The sequence below is a fragment of the Nicotiana sylvestris genome, chromosome 7, assembly GCF_000393655.2.
Source record: "Nicotiana sylvestris chromosome 7, ASM39365v2, whole genome shotgun sequence".
In the NCBI taxonomy this organism is placed as follows: domain Eukaryota; kingdom Viridiplantae; phylum Streptophyta; class Magnoliopsida; order Solanales; family Solanaceae; genus Nicotiana; species Nicotiana sylvestris.
Window position 1 is genome coordinate 34,459,016 of NC_091063.1, and position 7,805 is coordinate 34,466,820.

The following is a 7,805-nucleotide window of genomic DNA, read 5'->3' on the forward strand; positions in this document are numbered from 1 at the left end:
TGGCAGACGCTCTCAGCCGTAAGTCAATGGGAAGCTTAGTACATATTGAGGCAGATAGACAGGGGTTGACTAAAGATCTTCATTAGCTAGCCAATATGAGAATCAAATGGTTAGCCTCTGATGACGGAGGTGTTACTATACAGAATACAACAAAATCATCTTTGGTAGCCAAGGTAAAAGCCATCTTTGGTAGCCAAGGTAAAAGCAAGTCAATATAAAGATCCTACTTTAGTAAGATTGAGAGAGGGAATTCAGCAGTGTAAGATTATAGCTTTCGAGATCAGAGAAGATGGGGCACTGAGATACCAGGACCGATTATGTGTACCTAATGTGGAAGGGTTGCGAGAGAATATTATGATTGAGATTCATCAGTCCCGATATTCCATTCATCCCGGCTCGACAAAGATGTATCATAATGTTAAGGAGTAGTATTGGTGGGATAACATGAAGAAGTCTATTGCAAAATTTGTAGCCCAGTGTCCTAATTGTCAACAAGTAAAGATCGAGCATCAGAAACCTAGTGGATTGCTATAGAATATAGAGATTCCGGCCTGGAAATGGGAAATGATTAATATGGACTTCATTATTGGATTACCTCGCTCTTATCATAAGTTTGACTCCATCTCAGTGATAGTTGATCGACTTTCAAAATGTGCCCATTTTTTGCCAGTTAAGACAACTTATACAGCTGAAGATTATACGAAGTTGTATATCAAGGAAATTGTTAGGCTTCATGGTGTGCCGGTATCTATTATATCAGACCGAGGAGCTCAATTTACGGCTAACTTTTAGAGGTCTTTTCAGAAGGGTTTAGGCACACAAGTGAATCTCAGCACTGCATTCCATCCGCAGACTGACGGACAGGCTAAACGTACCATTCAAACACTTGAAGATATGCTAAGAGCATGTGTTCTAGATTTCAAGGGGAATTGGGATGACCATCTACCACTCATAGAATTTGCCTACAATAATAACTACCATTCCAGTATTAAAATGGCTCCGTACGAAGCACTGCATAAGAGAAGATGTAGATCACCAGTTGGATGGTTTGAAGTCGGTGAAACAGAATTATATGGGCCAAATTTAATTCACCAAGCCATTGAGAAGGTGAAAGTGATACAAGAATGACTAAGGACGGCATAAAGCAGGAAAAAGTCTTATTCTGATATACGGCGTCATGATCTGGAGTTTGAGGTTGGTGATTGGATTTTCCTGAGGATATCGCCGATGAATGGTGTTATGCATTTTGGGAAGAAGGGTAAGCTGAGTCCGCGATATATCGGTCCATATAAAATTCTTCGACGAATTGGACAGGTTGCTTATGAGTTGGAATTGCCATCCAAATTGGAATTTGTCCATCCGGTATTCCATGTATCTATGTTGAGGAAATGTATTGGAGGCCCTTCTCGAGTTGTCCCTATCAAAGATGTACAAGTTACAGAGGATCTATCATATAAAGAAGTGCTAGTGGCTATATTAGATAGACAAGTCCGCAAGCAGAGAACAAAAGATGTAGCTTCCGTCAAAGTATTGTGGTGGAACAAGAATACAGAAGAAATGACATGGGAAGCAGAAGAGGAGATGAAGTCTAAAACCCTTACCTGTTCTAGAATAAAGATAACGAGGATGCTAGGGGAACACAGGATGCATTAGAAGGTGAAACAGCTCTATGAGGTAAGCAATAGCTTGAGAATACTCTTCCTTAATGCAAAATGGATATACGCAGATAATGTACATATCCATTATGCTTTATATAACCTTGTGAGGCCATACGTTGGACTTAATTGCTTGTAAGTTTGGCTAGTGACCATTTTATAGGGGAAAATCGATCGGAAATTTCCGTTGGAATCCACGATGATTTGGACTCCCCATAAACCCTTACATTTGAGGACGAATGTTCCTAAGGGGAGGAGGGTGTTACAACCCATATTCACGTACTTTAGTTTATGCCGTAAGTTAGTCAACGTAAATCCAAGAAGAGATTATCTTTGAGATGATAATAAGTTAATCCTATTGGTCTTAAATGAACAAAGGTGTATAAGGGTGGTTAACAAGCATTAGAAGTTAAACGAATCAAGGATGTTGTCAGCGTATTTTCAGGTAAACCTAGAGGTGCTTAAAACACTCAAGAGATCGTGTTTTAAGGTATTTGAATCATATCATATCCGTATCATAAGTCTTGAGGTCAAACGAGTTATAAAACAAAGGACGACAAAAGTTTTCGCAACTTACGTTCATAATTTTACTTAAACTTTAGGTCAAATTTTACTAATCTTTTCTCCTAATTTACTTTAAATTATGGGGTGATCTACCAACCAAATTTAAAATCTATGAGTCTAGTTTCCAACACATTTAACCATTTGTCAATACGATATCGGAGTAGAGAGATATTTGCATTTTTGCGATACTGCGCCAAGCACCTCTCTTTGGGTCCCACATAGTCGGTTTAAGAGATATGGATATATATAATATGCCTAGAACCCGTTTTAAGTCATTCATTTTCAGCATATTCAGACCTTAGAACCCTAGAACACCCTCTCAAGATTCAAGACCCAAACAAAGGGCAAACAACAAAAATCAGGTGTCGGGAATCCCGTGGCGCTAGTAAGTTTCTTGTTCTTCTTGTTGTTGCTCATTTTTGTGTTGTTCCAGCTCATGTGGGAGATTGTTTTAAGGGGTTTATATTCTTTAAATACTCCCTCAAGTTTTTAATATCAACCCTAGGTGATTTCAAGCCTTCTAAAGTGATTCTAGTACCGAAAAACCCTAATTGATTGCTAGTTTCGCTTCCTTGTTGTTGTAGCAGCATTGGAGGGATATTTCGTGGACAATTAAGGTCAAATTAGAGTTTTTCTTTCTGTCTAAAGGTAAGTAACCTCTTACTCTATATGTATTTAAGATTATCCAAGTTGCGGCTAAGTCATTGAAGCTATAACTTGTGAATTATATATCGAAAGGCTTGGTAGTAATGTTGTTGCTTGGTGGACTATTTTGGGAGGCTCAATATGATTAATATTGATGTTGTTTGGGATATTTGGTGATTGTTTTCACATGTGGGAAGTCATATATATATATAAGGGGGGTGTTTTCCATTTCATCGTAAAATAGGTTGTGGTTGATACATAATAGTTACGATGCTTAAACGATAACGATAATGTCATTTCTCTCATTGTAGACTAAGGAGTCGTGACATTTGCATAGATTGAGGTTGGGCAGTATTTACAAGGTATGTGAGTCTATCCCTTTCCTTCTTTTTCACGACTTCAATTGTACATAATGCATTGAACGAGCATAAAGGTACTCTACTCTTAGAAGCTAGCAGTACTTACATTGTTTCCCTTCTTATGGAACAATTGATGTTGAGGTTGCTTCTCTTATTCGTATGTTATCAATGTTGTTGGTACTTCCTGATTCTTATAAGATTCTTGATGAAGAATTATTCCTAATAACGTGTACGGAGAATATCGACCTTACGTCACTCCGAAGGTTTAGAATATGATTCCAGTTAGTCCTGCAAGCATTATATATATATATATATATATATATATATATATATATATATATATATCTATTTTACTCTACTGAGTCACGCTATAGTCGGCTGAGTACGACACATATTTGTGCAACCACTGTTCAGTTGGGTTTTACCAAGATCCACGTGATCAGGTACGTTTTACCGAGCCTATTACGACCGGGTACGATATGATGATGATGAACCCACAGAAGCATATGTTTTAAAAGTTTATGTGTATATATGTATGTATCACGCATTTCACGTTAGTAGCCCTCAGAGGTATCCAGATGTTACAGGTTGTATATTCTTTATCCTTGTTTACATTACTGTTCTTACTTATGCTTTCCTGCCTTACATACTCAGTGTTTTATTCGTACTGACATCCTTTTTATTTGTGGACGCTGTATGTCGTGCTGCAGGTCCTGATAGACGGGTAGACGTAGCTCCCCCACCACAGTAGGCTGCCCAGTTCAGCGGTTATTGACGAGATCCCTTCTCCGAACTTGTCGTGCTCTTGGTATGCATTTTTGTTATAGACATTATGAGTATGTCGGCGCCTTGTTCCGGCAATATTACAACACTTATGCTCCTTTAGAGGCTCATAGATAGGTGTCAACTCATGTATAGTTTGGTATGCCTTGTCGGCTGATTTTTGCTGTATAGTCTTTCATAGGAGCATGGTAGCTCGTACCTTATATATAGTTTCCTGATTGTCTAGTTATTCCATGATATGTATGTTCATTCCATTATCTTTTATTGTTTGTTGTTCATGATCCATATCTATCATTTATATTGATTTCGTCAGCCCTTAAAGATAATAAGGAAGGTTAGATAAAATGTACGTTGGTGCTCGGGAAGTTTGGCCCGGGTGCTAGTCATGACCCTCCAGTTTGGGTCGTGACATTTACCCATAGCTTCAAAGACGCATTCACAGTCTCTCCTTGGGCGTCGATGACTGTAAATACTCGGATCATGTGGGTGGCACATAGTTAATCTCCAAATTAGCCCATAAACGCTGATGGGTCATGTGGAACTTAGTTCAAGGAGAAATTGTTGGGAGTGTGTGAACAAAGTCTCATATGAAAAGTAGAAAAGAAAAATAAGCTACTTATAAGGAGTTTGATACTTTTAATGGTGTCAGGATTTTTGAAAAAATCGTGCGGGCTTGGCTCAAAGTATATGAGATTTTTTCCTTCCTATGCCATATATGAAACTTTATTACCATAAATGTGCATAGTTTCATATTTACCCGCCATGTTTACAGTTATTCTACAAATATTATACCATTCATTAAATACCAATTATTAGGAGCTGATTCCTTCCTAATTAGGTGCGCTACAAATCTAGAACTAAATATTCTTCCAGATATTCCTATTTAGGCGCGCTACAATTATGGAAGTAAATATTCTTCCCGATATTTCATTAAATAAGGAATTATTGTAGCATTAAAATTCCTTATTTAGATATCTCTAATTATTTTTTTTCTCTTTGAGAGATCAAATGATGTGAATAATCAGAGAGACAGAGTATGAGACCGACTTTTGAAAATTGTTCCTATTTTTACCTAATCTTTCTGCTTATAGTCTCACTTAAACTTGTAGCTGAAAATATCGTTATATTTTTTTTCCATGAAAAATAATAAGTTGACAAATCTATTAATTGATGTCACTAGGTAGTATTTTTCAAACTCGACAAAGTAGTTGATGTAGCTTTCTAACATATTTCTCTCAATCTATAATTGAGAATACTATAATGAATCTTTAAGATTATGTCTAGTCGAAAATCCCAATTAAACTACAATCGAATGGGAATCGGGATATTAAAATTTAATATACCCAGTTTGTAGATATGTTGTAGATGAATTGTAGATTATTTGTATTATGATTGTAGATACTTTGTTTTTTGTTTTCACAAATCGAAAACGACTAAAACTTCTACAAATCTTTTGCAAAAAACACAATTATGTCAAAAATTACAATTAAACTACAATTGAATGGGAATTGGGATATTAAAATTCAATACCCATTTTGTAGATAGATTGTAGATTATTTGTATTCTGATTGTAGATGCTTTGTTTTCTGTTTTCACAAATCAAAAATGACTAAAACTTCTACAAATCTTCTGCAAAAAACGCAATTATGTCGAAAATCCCAATTATGCTACAATTGAAATGGGAATTGAGATATTAAAATTCAATGTACCCAGTTTGTAGATATTTTGTAGATAAATTGTAGATTATTTGTATTCTGATTGTAGATGTATTGCTTTCTGTTTTCACAAAGCCAAAACGACTAAAACTTCTACAAATCTTCTGCAAAAAACGCAATTATGTCGAAAATCCCAATTATGCTACAATTAAAATGGGAATTGGTATATTAAAATTCAATGTACCTAGTTTGTAGATATTTTGTAGATAAATTGTAGATTATTTGTATTCTGATTGTAGATGCATTGTTTTCTGTTTTCACAAATCCAAAACGACTAAAACTTTTACAAAATCTTCTGCAAAAAATGCAATTATGTCGAAAATACCAATTAAGCTACAATTGAATGAGAATTGGGATATTAAAATTCAATGTACCCAGTTTATAGATATTTTGTAGATAAATTGTAGATTATTTGTATTCTGATTGTAGATGCTTTGTTTTCTGTTTTCACAAATAAAAAAATGACTAAAACTTCTACAAATTTTCTGCAAAAAACGCAATTATGTCGAAAATCCGTTTTAACTTTAAAAATCAACATCCGCACCCCTTCTACAAAGTCGTCATCTACCAAAATCTCTTTTCCTTTTCGTTTGACTTGTTTGCCTGGTGTAGAAGATTCTCCAGCATCTACATCATGTTTTTGTTTGGTTCTCATCTCGGCTCTGATTTGTCGGGAAGAGGAACTATGAGTAGTCTCTACAATTGCATGTGGAGAATTTGCCTTGCTTTTTGGGTGATTTTGGTGATAAAACACCCAAATCAAATGAGGGTATATCAGCTACTGCTGATTTTTTAGGACTTTGTTACGAAGCTTTGTTGTTCTTCATTAATGAATTTCAACTGGAGTAAAATGGGGAACCGATTTTGTTGAAGAGTTTCTTCAATTATGTGTGAATTTAGAGGGAGAATTTGGTTTCAGAAGATGGAAAATGGTAAAAAGAACGTGGGTATGGGTAAAACGTGGGTGGGACTGAGGGGTTAGGAGAGAGAAACGTGGGATGAGTGGGGATACTGGGATATACAAATTCCTTTAATTAAGGAGTAAAAAACGTACAATGAATTATACCCTTAATTAATTATGATATAGAATTGGTAATTTGGTATACTAAGTGTAATTAAGTCAAACCTTAAACATTGAGGGTACTAAGGTTTCCTATGTGGCATAGGAATGTAAAAATTCCCATAAAATATCACACCATATTAAGAGTATCTTTGGGCCGTTTTAATCAACAAGCATCTTGAGTGTTCGGTCTCATGAATTAATAGTATATTTGGTGTTTTGTAAACTTTTTCAGGCCGGACTCGACACTGAAGCAGGCTATCAAACTAGAGTTTGACATAATGTAGCCAGCTCCATACAATTCTATAAACAAATGGTTATCATTTTTGGAACTAATTAATGATATATAGATTATAGAACTAATTTATGTATTAATACTCATAATCAAATGTACAAAAGAGTAGAAAAGGTGGACTGTTGATCAACTAATCGCTGGGTTTCCGCCGGGAACAAATCTTATCAATTTCAGTCGTATATTTTTGTTTAATTTCTTTTCTTTCACTTGTTGTTTTCCTTCTTTTTTCTTTTGTCCAAAATCAGATAGGAGTGATAAATTACTTGCTGCATAATGGGGGAGTTCTGGTTGACATGAAGGTTAAGACAACATAGTTTATGCAGCTATCTTTGGTTACCTAATTTAAGATTTAAACTCCAACATAGTTTTTTCTCTCGTATGAATTTTCTAAATCTTCTTATCTATCTTTTCTGTTGAATAATGTCTTTAATAGAAGACAGTATTAATGAATATGAAGTCGAAATTAATACCATGCAAAAGACTAAAGCATGAAGCTAAGAATAGAAAATCCAAGCCGTACTTCCGTGTAGCAGAAACAAATCATAGAAAATAATAAAATCATTAGAGTTTGTTTTTTCTAGGTACATAGTTTTGATTTCTATTGTTTAAAAGACAACACAACTAGAAAAGAACGAATAAAGAATACTTAGAGAAGCAAGATGAGAGGGAAAGGAAATCCTCAAACTCAAATTTTATTTCCACCGGTTACATTGAAAAAAAGAATGATAA